Source organism: Bombina bombina, chromosome 6, assembly GCF_027579735.1.
Source record: "Bombina bombina isolate aBomBom1 chromosome 6, aBomBom1.pri, whole genome shotgun sequence".
Taxonomy (NCBI): Eukaryota; Metazoa; Chordata; class Amphibia; order Anura; family Bombinatoridae; genus Bombina; species Bombina bombina.
The window spans coordinates 1,012,881,144-1,012,899,743 of NC_069504.1; the positions used below are offsets into that span (position 1 = coordinate 1,012,881,144).

General features: G+C 36.4%; 1 protein-coding gene across 1 annotated transcript in view; it reads left to right on the forward strand.

Moving 5' to 3' along the window:
• Positions 1–18,600, forward strand: part of ANO2 (anoctamin 2) — an 850,080-nt gene that overhangs the window by 227,841 nt on the left and 603,639 nt on the right. The window lies entirely within an intron of this gene.

Here is an 18,600-nt window from a genome sequence, read left to right on the forward strand (position 1 = left end):
ACACCAGTACCACTAATGCCCATGAGACTCAAAAGGGACAAAGGGTTAATTACTCCCTAACCCCTATCCTTATAACCAATATCACTAGTGTACAACACAGGTTTAACTAAACTCAATAGTCTATTGACTCCAGGGAGGGCTAAACACCAACCTCTGCCTCCAATTTGTCACAAACAGGACTACTTGTCAAGCTGTGATAGTGGGGAGGGTGCAGGCATGAAGGGGTTAACAACCCAGGGTCTCCAGATACAGTATCCCAATTTACTACCAGGGCCTACAAGCCACCCAATCTAACCCCCAAATCCTATCTACACAACTCCAAAAATCTATGTTCAGAAATATCTACCTCTGCTACCAGCTTGCCACAGACAGAGCTACCTGCCAATCTGTTACAAAAAAGTGTTTAATAGTTAAGGGGTTAACCTCACAGAGTATCCAGCTCCCTTATCCCAAACCCTTACCCGGGCATAAGAGTCAACCCACAAAATCCTACCTACATCTCACCAAACATGAGCATTCGCTGCCACCACCCAAAAATGTATTGTCCAGGGCTTTTTTGGCTACCCCTAAATTACACTTGCATTAAAACTTAAAGAAAAACAAATATATATAAAAAATAACCCTTTGGTAATGTTATTTCCAAACTCATGGAAGCAAAGAATTCAATTCCTGGAGCACAAAGACAGATCTGGTTAAATTGTTTAGTTTAATCTGAAGGAAAATGTTCACAGTGCATAAAAAATTAAAAAGAAATAGATGAAATTAAATAATATAAAACAGGGTAATTAAACAATAGATAACAGAGACACAATTGCAAAACAATTATTATAGAAAAAAAAAAAAAGGATAAAATACACAGAAATCTTAAATTTACAATCTAAAATTACATTTGTGGAGACTTCCTATAATGCTTTTAGATGGTATATATTCTCTGCTTGAGGGGAACTTGTCAGGCTGCAGCATGATGAATTTTCCTGTTAGAAATATAAGTATCTGTCTAGGTATAATGGTGATAAAAGAAAAAAGAACTCCACATTTGTGTATTGTATAGATATTGTCACCACAGTTTGATTCATTTTGCAAAGCCACCATCAAAATGTCTTCTTTATAGCTAAAAATCTTAGCACCAGCCCTGTGCAGCAAACAAAGCCAGAAAGTACAACTACTGTTTAAATGGGATTTGGAAATATTGGTGTACTAATTGGTTTTAAAACAAATGTCTGGTAATGGCAAATGTTAATAAAATAATTATACATATAATTTATAACCCATATGAAAATATGTACCAGTTCTTTTATAAAAATGATTTTCTATTAGGTGTTTTGGGGTAAGTGAGCAGTGGTTGCCGAGATAAAAAGGATTAAATTCCTTTCTTTTGATGTACTGTATATCCAGCATGCAGAGGTTTTTGGTATTTCTAGTCTCTGACTGTATGGTCCTGTATGGTCAAAAGTATGTGCTAATTTAACATTGAGTTCAGGCGCTTCAGCCACACCTTTTGCTAACTGGTGCATAAAATCCAGCACATAGCCATAAAATCTCCATAGACAAACATTGACAGTACAAAAGGCCATACTGAAGAGCTCAGTGACTACCTTTTCACTGTGATAAGATGCCACCTTTGCAAGTTTGCAGTTTGTGAAATTTCTGCCCTACTTGATTGGACCTGGTCAATTCTATTATTGTGAAGTGGAAGTGTTTAGGAGCAACAACAGCACAGACAAGTGGCAGACTATGCAAACTCACAGACTAGGGCCACTGAGGGCTAAGGCATGTAGCTTGTAAAAAAATTCATAGAATTTGATTCATCACTCACTACAAAGTTCTAAACTGTGTCTGAAAGCAACATCAGCACAAGAACTGTACGTCGGGAGCTTCATGAAAAGTGTTTCTATGGCACAGCTCCACAAGCCTCACATAAACATACACAATGGCAAGTGGAATGATGTAACGTACTCCACTTCTGGACTCTGGAACACTTGAAAGATTTTTTTCTGGAGTGATGAATCACGCTTCACTATCTGGCAGTGTGATGAAGGAATCTAGGTGTGGTGGATACCAGGAGATCGCCCCCAACCGGAATGTATAATGCTTACTGTAATGTTTAGTGGAGGAGGAATAAAGATCTAGGTCTGTTTTTTAGGGTTTGCGCTAGGCCCCTTAGTTCCAGTGAAGGGTTACCTTAATGCTGAAGGATATAAAGACATTTTAGACAATTGTCAACAATTTGGGGAAGGCCCTTTCCTGTTACAGCATGAATATGTGACAAGTTTGAAGTGAAAGAATTTGAGTGGCCTGCACAGAGCCCTGACCTCAACCCCACTAAACACCTTTGAAATAAATCGAAATTCCAATACCTCCTCATCCATCAACAGTGCCTGATCTTACAAATGCTCTTTTGGCTGAATGGGCGCATATTCCAACGGACACACTCCAAAATTTTGTTGAAAGCCTTCCCAGAAGAGTGGTATATTTTATAGATGCAAAGAGGGGGCCAACTCCATATTGATGCCCATGGATTTGGAATAGGATGGCCAACTAGCTCATATATACAACAAAGATTATTCAGACAAAACACAAACAAAACTGACAAACAAACTGCACAAACAATACACTACACGTGCAAATCATTCACACACACATATACATTTTTTTTTACTAACTTAGGACATTCAATAGCAAACCTTTATTATTTATCTGAGTTTAAAGGAACATGAAAGTCAAAATTAAACTGCCATGATTCAGATAGAGATAAAAAATAGCTTTCCTACACCCAATACACTTCTCACAAGTACTTATATATCAATATCAACTCACAATTTCAACTCTCTGTCTTCATATTATTTGTTCTCCCATCCTAAGGCCTTTTTTGTCTGGCCTTGTTTCCCCCCTCAATAATATTTAAGTTTACGGACGTAAACTTGTGGATCATTAAGAATCCCTACATTTCTCAGAATACTGCTAATTCTTAGTACATCTAACCCGTAGGAATCAATTCATCAAATTTTCTTATTTCTTCGACCTCTTCTATTCTACGCTTTCTCTACTTTAGTCTTCTCATTATCTTTTTTTTTTTTTTCTTTCTTGTCCCTCCCCCTCTCTCCCTCCCGCCACCCCCTCTCTTTTTTTTTTTTTCTCTCCCCTCCTCTATCCCACTCTTACATATGGAGACCTCCCTGAAATTTTTCACTTTGAATACTAAGGGCTTAAATTTGCCCGATAAACGTAGCTTGCTGATGGCTTACGGCAAAAAACTTAAAGGGGACATTTTGTTTGTCCAGGAGACTCATTGGACTATAGATCGACCTCAACTTTACAAATCGTCTTTATATCCAGGCCTTATCACAGCTTCATACAATGACAAAACAAGAGGAGTTGCAATACTCCTACATAAGGATATCCAATTTGATCAAATATACTTAGAAAGGGACCCTGAGGGTAGATTCATGGCAATCTCTATACCCTAGTCAACTTATATGCCCCAAACCAACAACAGCTACAATTTCTCATAAAAGTCCTTAACAAAGCGAAATTGATAAGACAAGGACATATCGTAGTAGGGGGTGATTTTAACGTTATATGGGACCCTAAGCTAGATAAAAAAACTCATATCAGGTAAATCTATTGATCCCTATACTAGTTCTACAGCAACCAAATTTAGATATTTGTCTGCTAGACATGAATTATACGATGTTTGGAGGTCATGTCACCCTGAGGACAGAGATTTTACTTGTTTCTCCAACCCACATAAATCCTATTCCAGGCTAGATTATTTTCTTCTTGATTCCAGGCTTCTTAATGAGGTCACCAACTCTTGTATACATATCCGTACATGGTCGGATCACGATGCAGTATTCTTTGATATCTTCCCATCAGTGGCTCGAAAAGGAGGGCATATCTGGAGGTTCCCGAATTTCCTCTGGGAGGAGCCAGGGTTCAAGTACTCCCTCACAAAAGCGCTCAATGAATTTATTCAATTTAACAAACCGGGCCAAACTTCTTTTCAAACTTTGTGGGGGGCGTTCAAGGCATTCATAAGGGGGTTTTGCATTTCTGAATCTGCTAGAGTTAGGAAGTGTAAAGGAGGCTCTTTGGGCCAACTGGTTATGAAATTAAGGAATCTAGAGAAAAATAACAAAAAAAATCCCACTATCCCAATGTGTGAGGAAATCAGTACCCTTAAACGGCAAATCCTACAGCTAGAACACGATAGAGTCAAAGCTAATCTGGCAAAATTTAAACAAATAATGTACTATAAAGGCAATATGGCAAACAAGGTACTTGCACGGAAACTCAATGCTAGCACTGCCCACTCCAGGATTCAGGCCTTAGAGGTCAATAGTTCCAAAATTCTAGCGCCTGAAGCTATCGGTAATGCTTTTGCTGATTTTTTCCATAAACTCTATAATCTCTCAGATGTAGAAAATCTGGATACTCCCTCCACAGACAGGATACAGGGGTTTCTAGATTCCCTTGAGCTTCCTAAGCTTTCTGAAGATGCGAGAAACTCGCTTTTGCACCCGTTTTCTTTTAAGGAAATCTATAATGTTATTAACCAGCTCAAACCGAATAACTCTCCTGGTCTTTACGGTTTCACAGGTTCCTTTTATAAAATGTTCAACCAGTACTTTACACCTATGTTCTTTATTTACCGAAGTGGCCGAGTTGGGAAGCTTCTCGAGAGAGTTCCTAGAAGCGTCTATAATTGCGATTCCCCACCCGGGTAAGGATCCCCTCTATTGTGCCAGTTATAGGCCTATCTCACTGATCAATCTGGATGTCAAGCTTTACACCAAGTTATTGGCCAACAGGATTGTTCACCTATTACCTACTATTATACAGATAGATCAAGTAGGCTTCACCTTCGGGCAGGCAAGGACTCGACAACACTCGTAAACTATTGCAAGTTTTTTCTGAGTCTGCTAAGCTAGGAGTTCCCGTTGTGGCCCTGTCTTTAGATGCTGAAAAGGCATTCGATAGGGTCCGATGGGGCTATATCTGGCAGGTGCTAAAGTCATTTGGCTTTCCCCCACAATTCATTAGAATGGTCCAAGCTCTGTATTCTGCGCCATTTGCTACTGTCAGAGGAGTAGGTTTTAGGTCTAAAACCTTTTCCATAGCAAACGGTACCCGCCAGGGTTGCCCTCTTTCACCTTTGATTTTTGCTATGGCTATGGATCCTCTAGCCCAAGAGATCAGATATTCCCAGGGAATAGAAGGGGTCAAGATAGGCGAACGATCTGAGAAGTTTGCCCTTTTTGCGGACGACCTAACCATTTTATTAACTAATCCAAGTTCCTCGATACCAGAAGTTTTTAAGACCTTGGGCTTTTTTAGGACTATAAGTCTCTACAAAGTAAACATATTCAAAACTGAAGCCTTAGCTATTAATCTCAATCCTGAGATTCTTGCCACTATCAAGGCCCATTTCTCTTTTCCCTGGCATACGGACCTTATAAGACACCTAGGTGTATTACTTGGCCCTGACATAAATAAGGTCATTAAACATAACTTTGAGCCGCTGATTGCTGAAATCAAAAAGCTTTTGCAGAGGTGGGATTACAGAGAAATTTCCTGGATGGGATATATCTCTACCCTAAAAATAGCCATTCTACCCAAAATTTTATATCTATTCAGGTGCATACCCTATACGATCCGGAAAATCTATCTCTCTCAGATTCGTTCCTTATTTATCAATTATGTTTGGAGGGGGAAGCTGCAGAGAGTGGCAAATCACATCCTTCAACTACCAATAAGCAAAGGTGGTATAGCTTTTCCCAATATACACTTATACCACGATGCAACCAGGTTGACTCATATTGCTGGCTGGAGCAATGAGAATGAGAAACCTGCGTGGTTTCTGATTGAGACAGCTATTATTCCTAAAAACCTCCACTTAAAAGACCTGATATGGACTCCCAAACATAGGCTCCCAGATTTAATGCTCACGAATAAAATAATTCTTGACAATTGCCCGACTTGGCACAGACTCAGACACCACAAGGGTCTGACTTCACACTCCTCGCCTATACATAGCCTCCAGGGACTACTGACAGGCCTTCCAGATATCCATAAACATGAATGGTCATCATGGAAGTTTACTTGTATAAGGGACCTTTATAGACAAAAGAGGTTACTAACATCTAAGCAAATAGTTGAGCAGGTGAATGAAGCTCCTAGGTGGCTAACGTTCGAAAGCTATAGAATACTGGAATATTGTCAGGCCTGGGGATTTCCCAAGACAAACCTGAGAGAATGTACTAATTGGGAAAAAAGATGGCAATCAGAGAGCAAACTCATAAAACCACTTACAAATCATCGTCTGCTCCTTCTCAGCGACCATAGTGAAGTAATGCCATGAAAGATAAAGGCTTGGGGCGCAAAATGAATGTCCAGATCACACCTGAGGAAATGGAACATGTGACAATGACCACTAAATCAGCCATACATTGCATATCACATCTAGAGACCTATTTTAATGTTCTCTTAAAATGGTACCTAACTCCTTTCAAGTTTTCCAAGATATATCCTGCAGCCTCTCCGCAATGCTGGAGGGAATGTGGCCAACAGGGCACTGATATACATATATGGTGGTCTTGTCAAAAAAAAAGCTCCATTGTGGAGTGAGACATTCTCCCTGCTCTCTGACCTGGGTATGGTACTTCCTATGTCCCCAGCCTTAGCCCTCTTACATATAGGTCTCCAGGACCTGCAGAAGCCCCAACGAATACTAGAAGCCACAATCCTTACTGCAACTAAGGTCTGCATTGCTAGGTCATGGAAAAAAACAGAAGCTCCAACTCTAGCTCAGACTAGCCAACTCATTGACTACTTAGCCTCTATGGAGAGGGGCTTTTATAATGTGACTGAAAGCATTGACAAGTATTGGACAATCTGGAGTAAGTGGTTCCTAAATCCTCCTTAGATGTTCAAATACTCCCTACTGTCATTCAGTTTTATCTGCTGATCCCCTTTTTATCGCTTTGAGGTACCTCCCCCTCCCCCTATCCCCCCCTTTATTTTCCCTCTCTCTTTCTCTCTCTTTCCCCTCTTTCCCACCTGTACCCTACTCTCCCTCTTGGAATCCTGCTCTAAATTTCTGTGATGTTTTCCATGTATTGAATCTGCTAGGGGCCACACGTCTTTACACTATAACATGTCTGTAGATTGCGACACAGGAAATATATATTATCAAAGTCTTGTGCGACACTTCCCAGCTAATCTTAAAACACTAGTTTTCATTACAAGTGAATATGTAAGAGATGACACTCTATTCTCTTAGATGTTTTTCTCTGGCACAGGTGTAGGTCTGTGAGTAAACCTACAAGATGGCAATTGTTCCTATGTCAAAATCACATGCTAGTTATGTATAATGAATAATCTTGTACTTTACATTTGAGAATTGTTTGAAAGTCTGTTCTTAAGCTGATTGATTTATATATCATATTTTGCATTTTCCTTGTACTGTGTTTTGTTTAATAAAGCTTTTTAAAATATGAAAAAAAATAGCTTTCCAATTTACTTTGATTACCAGTTTACTTTGTTCCCTTTATGTTCTTTGTTTAAGAGCATACCTAGGTAGGCTTAAGAGTGTGCCAGTTACTAAATCACTATATGGTAGCAATGTTTGCAATAATGTATAACTGCTACCAGACAGATGCACGCTCTTAAGCCTAACAGAAATAAGTTGGGGTTTTTTTTAACAGCATGCCCTATCTTAACTATCAAAATCTCATTTTGATGTCCATGTTTGTTTAAAGAAACATTTTTTATGTATGCATGTTATATATACAGTATCAATAATCAAACAGTGCATTGCCAAAGCTTGCATACAAAATATATATTTTTTTTTATAATTTGGTTAGCAAAACGTTAAAGTACCTTTTAAATGCACCCTATCTCCTCTACAGAGGCCAAATATATTTCAGTTTAATGTCCCTTTAATACATGAAAGAGAGTTTTACTTAAAAAACAACTGTAAGTTGGAACTGTTAACACGTTTGATGTAACTATACAAGGGAATAGATTAATCTGCATCCAAAGAGAGTTTATATCCTTTGGTAACTCCCAAGAAACCACATAATTAACTAATCAAGGTGGATTTTCTGCCTTAGTTAATTGGTGGAATTCCTACTTATCTTGTTTTTTACAGCATTTCCTGGCAACATATTATACATAACATATTTCTAGCATGTTTAGCTAAAATGCCTATTTCATATTAAAGATGCCAATCAAATATTTACATTCAAAACACGGTACGCTCTGTAGTACAAGAACTGTTAAAACTAATTAGAAACTACACAAATATAAAATATAATTCTATGTTTACTTCAAAATCTTTTTTTATTAATAAGTATGCATTTTTAGTAATTTTATATTTCATTATAATGTTAAGGATGTGAGACAATACAAATTAATAAAAAGAAATAACTAATTATGGCTACATTAATTATTTCTTAATAAAGGTTTCATGTTTGCCGAACCATCAAACTACATTTTTTTTGCAATAAATAAATATAGACCAACAGATAGATCAATAGATATTACAACATTCTAACATCTTAATAACTCAAGTAGTGCTAAACCATTTTACATCAAGTTTCAGGTTTTCCAGCATCTGTCAACCAAATTAATCCAGCTACTATTATATGAGTTAACATCTTTTGAAATGAATTATTTAACATAGAATGTTTGTTTGAACTTAATCTGTGCCTCTAATATTGAATGTTCAATCGGTTAAGGACAATGCTAATAGTTTATAAGCCAATAGGTTATCACACATTGCAAAAATCCAGAAACTTCAGAATAGTAATTAACATATTGACCTTATCATACATAATCTGTAATAACTCCCTTTTCAACATCCCTGCTCTTCTTTATTACAAATACTCCCTCTTACTTTGTCCAAGACTGCCTCCTCTTATTACTTCTGCACACTTGAGTCTACAGTAATTACTGTTTTTAAAAAGACATGTTTATGTCTTCCGATTTTCAAGTCTTCCCTTTTAAAGGTACAATAAAGTCAAAATTGATGACACATGATTCAGATAGAGCATGCACTTTTAAACAACATATCAAAGTACTTCTTTTATCTAATTTGCTTAATTTTCTTAATTTCTTTTGAGAGCGTTGGAAATAGTGTACGTATTACGAGTTGAAATCAAACACTTTCACTGCAGCGCAATTGAATTTAAAGGGACATAATACTCATATGCTAAATCACTTGAAACTGATGCAGTATAACTGTAAAAAGCTGCCAGGAAAATATCACCTGAGCATCCCTATGTAAAAAAGGAAGACATTTTACCTCACAATCTCCTCAGCTCAGCAGAGTAAGTTCTGTGTAAAAAGTTATACTCAGCTGCTGCCCAGCTGCAGGTAAAAAAAATAATAATGAAGAAATGAACAGCAGCCAATCAGCATCAGCAGTGCTGAGGTCATGAACTCTTTTACTGTGATCTCATGAGATTGCACTTAACTCTCATGAGATTTCATTGTAAACTTCTTTACACTGAATAGGGAAATAAGATGAGTGTGCACGAATGCTCGCTCCTTCCGCTGTCCCGGGACAGACATACTGATTTGTTGCTTAGAAGTCCTTTACAATGGGATGTGGCTACTGAGGAACTTTTGAGGTAAAATATCTTTTTTACATAGAGATGTTCAGGTGATATTGTCTAGTCCAGTGTTTTTCAACCAGTGTGCCGTGGTGCACTAGTGTGCCGTGAGAGATCCTCAGGTGTGCCACAACAGACTGACAACAGTGTGACATATTTTTTAAACTTTGCTTGTTTTTTACTCCCAGTGCAGGGGTAGTTTGTACGAGGCATGGCATAACAGCACAATACATACAGTATGTTTGTGTTTGTGTGTATGTGTATATATATATATGCTGTATTAGGCTACAATGTGTGATTTTTTTTAAATTTTGGGATGGTGGTGTGCCACAGGATTTTTTAATGTATAAAAGTGTGCCACGGCAAAAAAAAAGGTTAAAAATCACTGGTCTAGTCAGCTTTTTACAGCTATGCTGCATCACTTTCAAGTGTTTAAAGGGACAGTCTAGGCCAAAATAAACTTTCATGATTCAGATAGAGCATGTAATTTTAAACAATTTTCCAATTTACTTTTATCACCAATTTTGCTTTGTTCTCTTGGTATTCTTAGTTGAAACCTTAACCTAGGAGGTTCATATGCTAATTTCTTAGACCTTGAAGGCCACCTCTTTCAGAATGCATTTTAACAGTTTTTCACCACTAGAGGGTGTTAGTTCACGTATTTCATATAGATAACACTGTGCTCGTGCACGAGAAGTTATCTGGGAGCAGGCACTGATTGGCTAGACTGCAAGTCTGTCAAAAGAACTGAAAAAAGGGGCAGTTTGCAGATGCTTAGATACAAGATAATCACAGAGGTTAAAAGTATATTAATATAACTGTGTTGGTTATGCAAAACTGGGAAATGGGTAATAAAGGGATTATCTATCTTTTAAAACAATAAAAATTCTGGTGTAGACTGTCCCTTTAAACATTTGGGTATTATGGCTCTTTAATGTGTGTTGGGTTAGCATGACTTCCGAGCTCTGGTTAACTGTTAAGCTCAACTAAAAAGTTGCACAAAACACATAAAAAATACATTGTTTTAAAAACAAAACATACCTGGGGGAGCAATATTTACACAGTATAATTGTAATGCTCGTGGGATACTCCTCTATCAAACCAAACTCGGCCAGTAGTCTTGTTATCCCGGCGTTGAGCCGGAATGATAGGGAATATCCTAGAGCAAAGAAGGTTTGCAAGATTAGATAAGTGGCACTTACCACAGGCAGGACAGTCCTTGGCAGCAACAGACAGCAAACCAGAGAAAGGTAGTTCAGGAGTTAACCACTAGGATAGTTAGGCAGGAAGGGATCAGCAACAGTAAGGCAGTCCCGAGGTAAACCACTAGGATGGTCAGGCAGGCAGGGATCAGCAACAGTAAGGCAGTCCAGAGGTAAACCACTAGGATGGTCAGGCAGGCAGGGTTTGGCAACAGTAAATAAATCTAGCAGTTGAGGGTTAAACAGGCAGAGTGATCAGACAGGCAAGGTTCAGCAACAATATAACAGTCCAGCAGTTAAGGGTAAAACAGGCAGAGTGGTCAGACAAGCAAGGTTCAGCAGCAGTATATCAATCCAGCAGTTTAAGGGTTAAACAGGCAGAGTGATCAGACAGGCAAGGTTCAGCAACAATATAACAGTCCAGCATACAAATAAGCACAACACAGGAGAACAGTAAGAAACACCTATACTTGGGCAGTGATAGGTATAACTGAGTTACTTACATAGGCTCAGGATTCACGACACATGAGATCCTAACCAGCTTCTGAGGGAGAAAGCGTGCGGCTATGATGTCACCGCCGCACGCAAAGAAGATCCGACTCCCCTCCTAGGCAACGAGCATACAGATCGTGCTGCGTCCCTAGCAACGGCTAGAGCGGTGTGGCATGACAATAATTATAAAAGTAGAAGTATCATATCTAATTTGTTACACCTTCTCCCCCCTTCTTCTTTTTATGACCTTTGATGTTACTGACATACACTCCCCTACCATCATCAAACTACGAGCATGTTTTTTTCTCTAAATCTCTGTGATTGATTGGTGGAGTGGTGCAGTATTGCCTGCACGTAGAAGTGAGATTGTAGCGGTAATCGTCATTTGATCACGTTTTTGCTGGATATTTTGTATCTTAGATTAATTGTTTTATTTGTATATATTTCAGACCACATGAGTAGGTACATTAACAGACGGTGGTAGTCTCCATGCTGTGTTCAGGCCCAATCTCTGGAGATTTTTTTTTGATTAGCTGCTAAATTACTTTTTAAGACCTTGTCTGTCAAGGTTACTCATGCCTGATGAAATAGCAGGGTATCACAACAAGAAACGTGTTGCATTTTAAGGGGGATTACATATTGTTACCCCCGCATGGTATTTGCATTTGTACATGCTTGTTTTTAATTTGGTTTTAATAAATATTCCTTTTACCAGCACTCTGGAGTCAGTGATCTGGTACACTGTTAATATCCAGCATGCTTTACCAAAATGTGAGTACCCTTTTAAATCAGCTGAGTGTGGCTTGCCTATTCCTCATTGATACACACAGTTGGCACCTTCTTGTTTTCTTATGATAAAATACATTGTACAGTACAGTTACATAATATAACTGTCTAATAGAAATTATTATACAAAAAATATTTCCTAAAATGTTATAAGGCCTCAAAGATATGAGGTCTCAGGTGTTAGAAAAAAAAAGGCACCCAAAAGGCTTTAATATAGAGATACATACATGTACATGTCTAAATATGGATATTTATGTGTGTGTGTATACACTGCATATCCGCATCTCCGGACCATAAAAGAAAGAAGAAAAAGGTTAAAAATGTATCAAAAACTTTATTTTTGAAAACATGTTAAAATCCTTTGCATGTAAAAACATGAAAATTTGGGTACAAGCCTGTAACTAAGTGCAAACAACATATATATATATATATATATATATATATATCTACAGTATATATATATAAAAATTGTATAATCGAATGTTATTTTCAGTTTTCGAATGTCACTTTCAAATTCGAAATGTCACTTTCAAATGTTCATAATAGATTGAATATACACATTCGAAAATCGAATATGTATATTCGATTTATTATGAACATTCTTATTCAAATATTAAATTTATTAAACACAGTTGTAGACTAGAAATACTACTATGAATTCAAATTTGAATATTACATTTATAAACACAGTTGTAGACTAGAAATACTATTTAGAATTTTATTAGAATTATAAAACACAGTTGTATACTAGAAATACTATTTTGAATTCAAATTTGAAAATTACATTTATAAAAGACAGTTGTAGACTAGAAATACTATTTCAAAATTGAAATCAAATTTGAATATTACATTTTGAAATGGAATGTGATAAAATACATAGTTAAACAAAAAAAAAGTCATAGCTAAACAAAAAAAATTGTTAATGAAAAATCAAAAACAGAATGTTGGAATGTTATATAAACATTCGAAATTTGATTTGAACGAACAATTGTATTGAAACATTTGCCCATCCCAAATGTATATACCCATACCTATATATAATAATTTATATATACATATATATGCTTTTCAAGAATGCGGATTGAAAATCTGCTAATTATATTCGTTGTGTTGAAGAGGGTAATTCTATAACATCTTCATTAGAAAGTATAAAATATCGACTTTTTAGCAGTATATATGGTGCAGACCCATTAAATAATTATAATGTTTAATAAAGAAGATTAAGGTGCTTTAAAATAAAAGTCATCTATAAAAGACTGGGAATTCAGCACTCTTTTAAATTGAATAGTCAACACATCTTGGATTTGAAGCAATGTTTTGTTTAGTCATACACCGTGTCGAGTTCAGGCTCATTAATTATACAGTGTCCAGATCATACTGGAGTACACTAGTATCTTGTCACCTCACATGGACCGGCCCTAAAATCATTAAATTTTAACTTTTAGGTTTTTTTTGCACTTGCACTTTTGATCTTTTTATATGTAACCACGATACTAGTGTACTCCAGTATGATCTGGACACTGTATAATTAATGAGCCTGAACTCGACACAGTGTATTAATGTTTTGTTAACTCAGTTCCTAATCAAAAATAAAATGTACTTATTAGAATTCATCCTGAGTACATAGATTACCCCGTATATGGCTGTGTATTAAAATAGGTAACTCAGTGTGAGGGGGGGGGGGGGAGTCCAGTCCACCAGTGCTGTAGATCTAGAAGTGTTCCGAACTTGCCTCTGAATACATGAACCAGGGTTCCCACACCTCTAGGAAATGCTCTTTTTGTGCTAGTAAGTCTGCTGAGATGCTGGACATTTGGTAAAGGTATTCTATTTTGCGTAAAACTATGGTATAGTCTGGCATCTCCCTTTTCCAGTATCGGGCTATGCACAATCTGGTTGTAGTGCAATTTGTCATCACTAGTTTACAGTTATTCATGGTATCGGTTCATGTAGTAAAGCTTGTGATGGTGTAAGGTTAATTTGCCAATAGAATATACCACTTAAAATATTAGAAACTTGTGACCAGGTCTGTGTTACTGAATTACAGTGCCACCACATATGCATTTATGTACCTCTCTCTGCACAGCCCCTAAAACAGAGTTCACCCCTATTGTCAACTCTTGGATGTATTCTGGTTGGGTGCATGTACCATTTGTTAAAGGGACACTGAACCCAAAAATTCTCTTTTGTGATTGAGATAGAACATTCAATTTTAAGCAACTTTCTAATTTACTCCTATTATCATTTTTTCTTCGTTCTTTTGCTATCTTTAATTGAAAAAGAAGGCATCTAAGATTTTTCTTAGTTCAGCACTCTGGACAACACTTTTTATTGGTGGATGAATTTATCCCCCAAGCAGCAAGGACAACCCAGGTTGTTCACCAAAAATGGGCTGGCATTTAAACTTACATTCTTGCATTTTAAATAAAGATACCAAGAGAATAAAGAAAATTTGATAATAGGGGTAAATTAGAAAGTTGCTTAAAATTTCATGCTCTATCTAAATCATGAAAGAAAAAATTTGGGTTCAGTGTCCCTTTAAGCTGTTTTGATATAATTTTCCTTTAGTGTGGCACTGACAGAGAAAGTGCATCCCTTTTGTAACGTGTTTATCCATTTTTCAGTATCCCAATTGAAATCATTGTCAGCTTCCCAAGATTGCATAAAGGCTTCTTTAGTAATTTCTTTGGGAGGATTAAAAGTGTGGTATAGTTTAGCTATGGAACCTCTGGGTCTGTTTCTAGTGAGGCATAATGTTTCAAAGCAGGTAGGTGCATTTGGAGGCTGAGATTGCAATACAGCTTGTATTCTAGATCTTAGTTGGAATTAGTGGAACCAGTTATGTTTATCAGTTGGGTCCAGTTCAGCATATTGTGTATATGAGAGGAGTGAGTTATTGTTTAAGGTGTCTGCTATTCTGTATAGACCTCTATTCGCCCACTTATTTAATACTAGTGTTGAGATTGGGTTAGCGAGGGAATCTAGGGGCATAGCTCTAGACCCCTGTGTAATTAATGAGTATTTGTTTTTTAATCTGTCCCATAAATGTATGGTATGTGCTATAGAAGTAAAGGATTTCTAGGAAGGAGGTCTCCATTGGCTATTCGACCAAAGTCATTTGCAAATTGGGTGTACCTGTAATAAATCTGTCTCTTTTGTGTACCCATCTGATGTTAGTTTTGTTTGTGTGCCAGAAGGCTGTCTGGGCTGTCCTAGCTGCATAGTTATATGCTCTGAGTTGTGGGACTTCTAAACCCCCTCCTCGTTTATGTTTGGTAAGGATTTTTTTTATTTATGCATGGTTTCTTTCCTGCCCATATACATTTAAGGATTTCTTTTTGTATTTGGTTAAAAGGACACTAAACCCAAACATTTTCTTTAATTATTCAGATAGAGAATACAATTTTAAACAACATTTCAGTTTACTTCTGATATGCTTTTCAGCAAAGGATATCAAGTGAATGAAGCAACATAGATAATAGAAGTACATAACAAAATTGTTTAAAATTGCATTCTCTTTCTAAATTATGAAAGAAAAAAATTTGGGTTTAATATCCCTTTAATTTCAGAGATTGGCACAGAGACCGGTAGGGATCAAAAAAGATATAATAATTTGGACAGAATGGTCATTTTTGCAACAATGATATGGCCATAGAACAAGATCTTTTATTTTATCAATTTAATTGTTAATTGTCAGATTTGTGAGAATATGGGTTTGTAGTTGAGTGAGTATAGGGAGTGTACGTTATGGGAAAGTGGGAAGCCCTTTTAAAGGCAGTGCCTATACAAATGTCCCTTTAGGGGCAATGGGTAGCTTAGGTTTTTTTTAGAGTTAGGTTTTTTTATTTTGGGGGTTGGTTGGGTGGTGGGTTTTACTGTTAGGAGGAATTTGTATTTTTTTTTTACAGGTAAAAGAGCTTTTTAACTTAGGGCAATGCCCTACAAAAGGCCCTTTTTAGGGCTATTGGTAGTTTATTGTAGGATAGGGAGTGTTTTTATTTGGGGGGGGGTTATTTTTATAGGGCTATTGGATTAGGTGTAATTGTTTTTATTTTTGATAATTTTGTTTATTATGTTTTGTAAGCTTAGTGTTTTTTATTTTTGTAATTTTAGATTTTTTAATTTTTTTCGTAGTGTTTTTTAAATTTGTAATTTAGGATTTTTAATTGGTAGTATTTTTTTATTTTATTAGAATAGTAATGTTAGGTTAATTTATACTTTAATGTTAGGTTTATTTTTATTTCACAGGTAAGTTTGTATTTATTTTAAGATAGTTATATTGTAATTTTAATTGTATAGGCTGTAACGCAAGCATTTTAACCTCAATGCACAACCTGTAATACCGGCGCTATGAAAATCCCACACAAAAACATATTTTTTTTGAGTGCATAATGGACGTTGCGTTACAGGCTAAAATGCTTGCGTTACAGCTATACCGACTCGTAATATGCGTTCCTGGCCATTACGCTGGAATTGACATTTTTAAAGTATTAAAAGCCGTTCCGCAACACTTGTAATCTAGCCGTTTGTTAATAAGTCCACTACTTTCTATAGAACACATTAAGCAATATTTTAAAAAAGGCAAGGTTTAAAGGGACACTGTACCCAAATTTTTTCTTTCATGATTCAGATAGAGCATGCAATTTTAAGCATCTTTCTAATTTACTCCTATTGTCATATTTTCTTTATTCACTTGGTATTTTTATTTGAAAAGCAAGAATTTAAGTTAAGATGCCGGCCCATTTTTGGTGAGCAACCTGGGTTGTCCTTGCTGATTGGACAACACCAATAAACAAGTGCTGTCCATGGTTCTGAACCACAAATTGGCTGGCTCCTTAGCTTAGATGTCTTCTTTTTCAAATAAAGAAAGCAAGAGAACGAAGAAAATTTGATAATAGGAGTAAATTAGAAAGTTGCTTAAAATTGCATGCTCTATATGAATCACAAAAGAAAAAATTTGGGTTCAGTGTCCCTTTAATGTTAATTCCAACTGGGGAATTTGTCTTTTTATGTTCTCATGAGGTGTAAACACTGCTTCTTAGCTTGTGGTAAACTGATTTTCATACATAACAGAGCGTGCACAGCAAGTGCTCCAAAGCAGCATCCTTTGCTTGATCAATGGAGCCCCTTATGTCAATATATTGTTTACCACATATGGTAACCTGCAGGCATTGACCAAGTGGGTAGTCTATGCCAGAAGTTCTCCAAAGCAACTTCCTTTGCTTAAAAAATAGGGCCCTTATTTCAATATGTTGTATACCACCAGTGGCAGCTGCTGAGGTTTTGAGTTAGTGGGGTGCCAAGGCTCTTCTTAACTGAATGTGATATCCCACCGAATGCCTCAAACATGCACCACACAAACATAAACACATATATCATTGTACATGCACACACACAAACACACATAGGCACAAACCTCCACAATCACACACTGCAGAACATACAGATATACATACACATATACATACACACACTAACGAACATACAGATATATATACACATATACACACACACACTAACGAACATACAGATATATATACACATATACACACACACACTAACGAACATACAGATATATATACACATATACACACACACACACACACACTAACAAACATACAGATATATATACACACACTACAGAACATACAGATATACACATTCTCACACACACACACACACACACACACACTACAGAACATACAGATATACATACACATATACACACACACACACTAACGAACATACAGATATACATACACACACACACTACAGAACACACATATATACACATTCTCATACACACACACACACACACACTACAGAACATACAGATATACACACAATCTCACACACACACACACTAACGAACATACAGATATACATACACAGACACACACTACAGAACATACAGATATAATACATACACACACTGCAGAACATACAGATATACATACACACACACACACTAAAGAACATACAGATATACATACATACACACTACAGAACATACAGATATAGATACACACACACCCTTTACAGAATATACAGATATATATACACACAGTGTTTTTATTTGGGGGGGGGGGGGGGGGGGGGCTTTTTATTTTTATAGGGCTATTAGATTAGGTGTAATTGTTTTTATTTTTGATAATTTTGTTTATTATTTTTTGTAAGCTTAGTGTTTTATATTTATGTAATTTTAGATTTTTTTTTTTTTTTTGTAGTATTAGGTTTTTTAAATTTGTAATTTAGGATTTTTAATTGGTAGTATTTTTTTTATTTTATTAGAATAGTAATGTTAGGTTTATTTATAGTTTAATGTTAGGTTTATTTTTATTTCACACGTAAGTTTTTATTTATTTTAAGATAGTTATATTGTAATTTTAATTTTAAGTTAGGGGGTGTTAGGTTTAGGGGTTAATAGTTTAATTTAGTGTTTTGCAATGGGGGGCTGGAGGTTTAGGGTTTAATAGGTTTATTTAGTAGCGTCGATGTGGCGG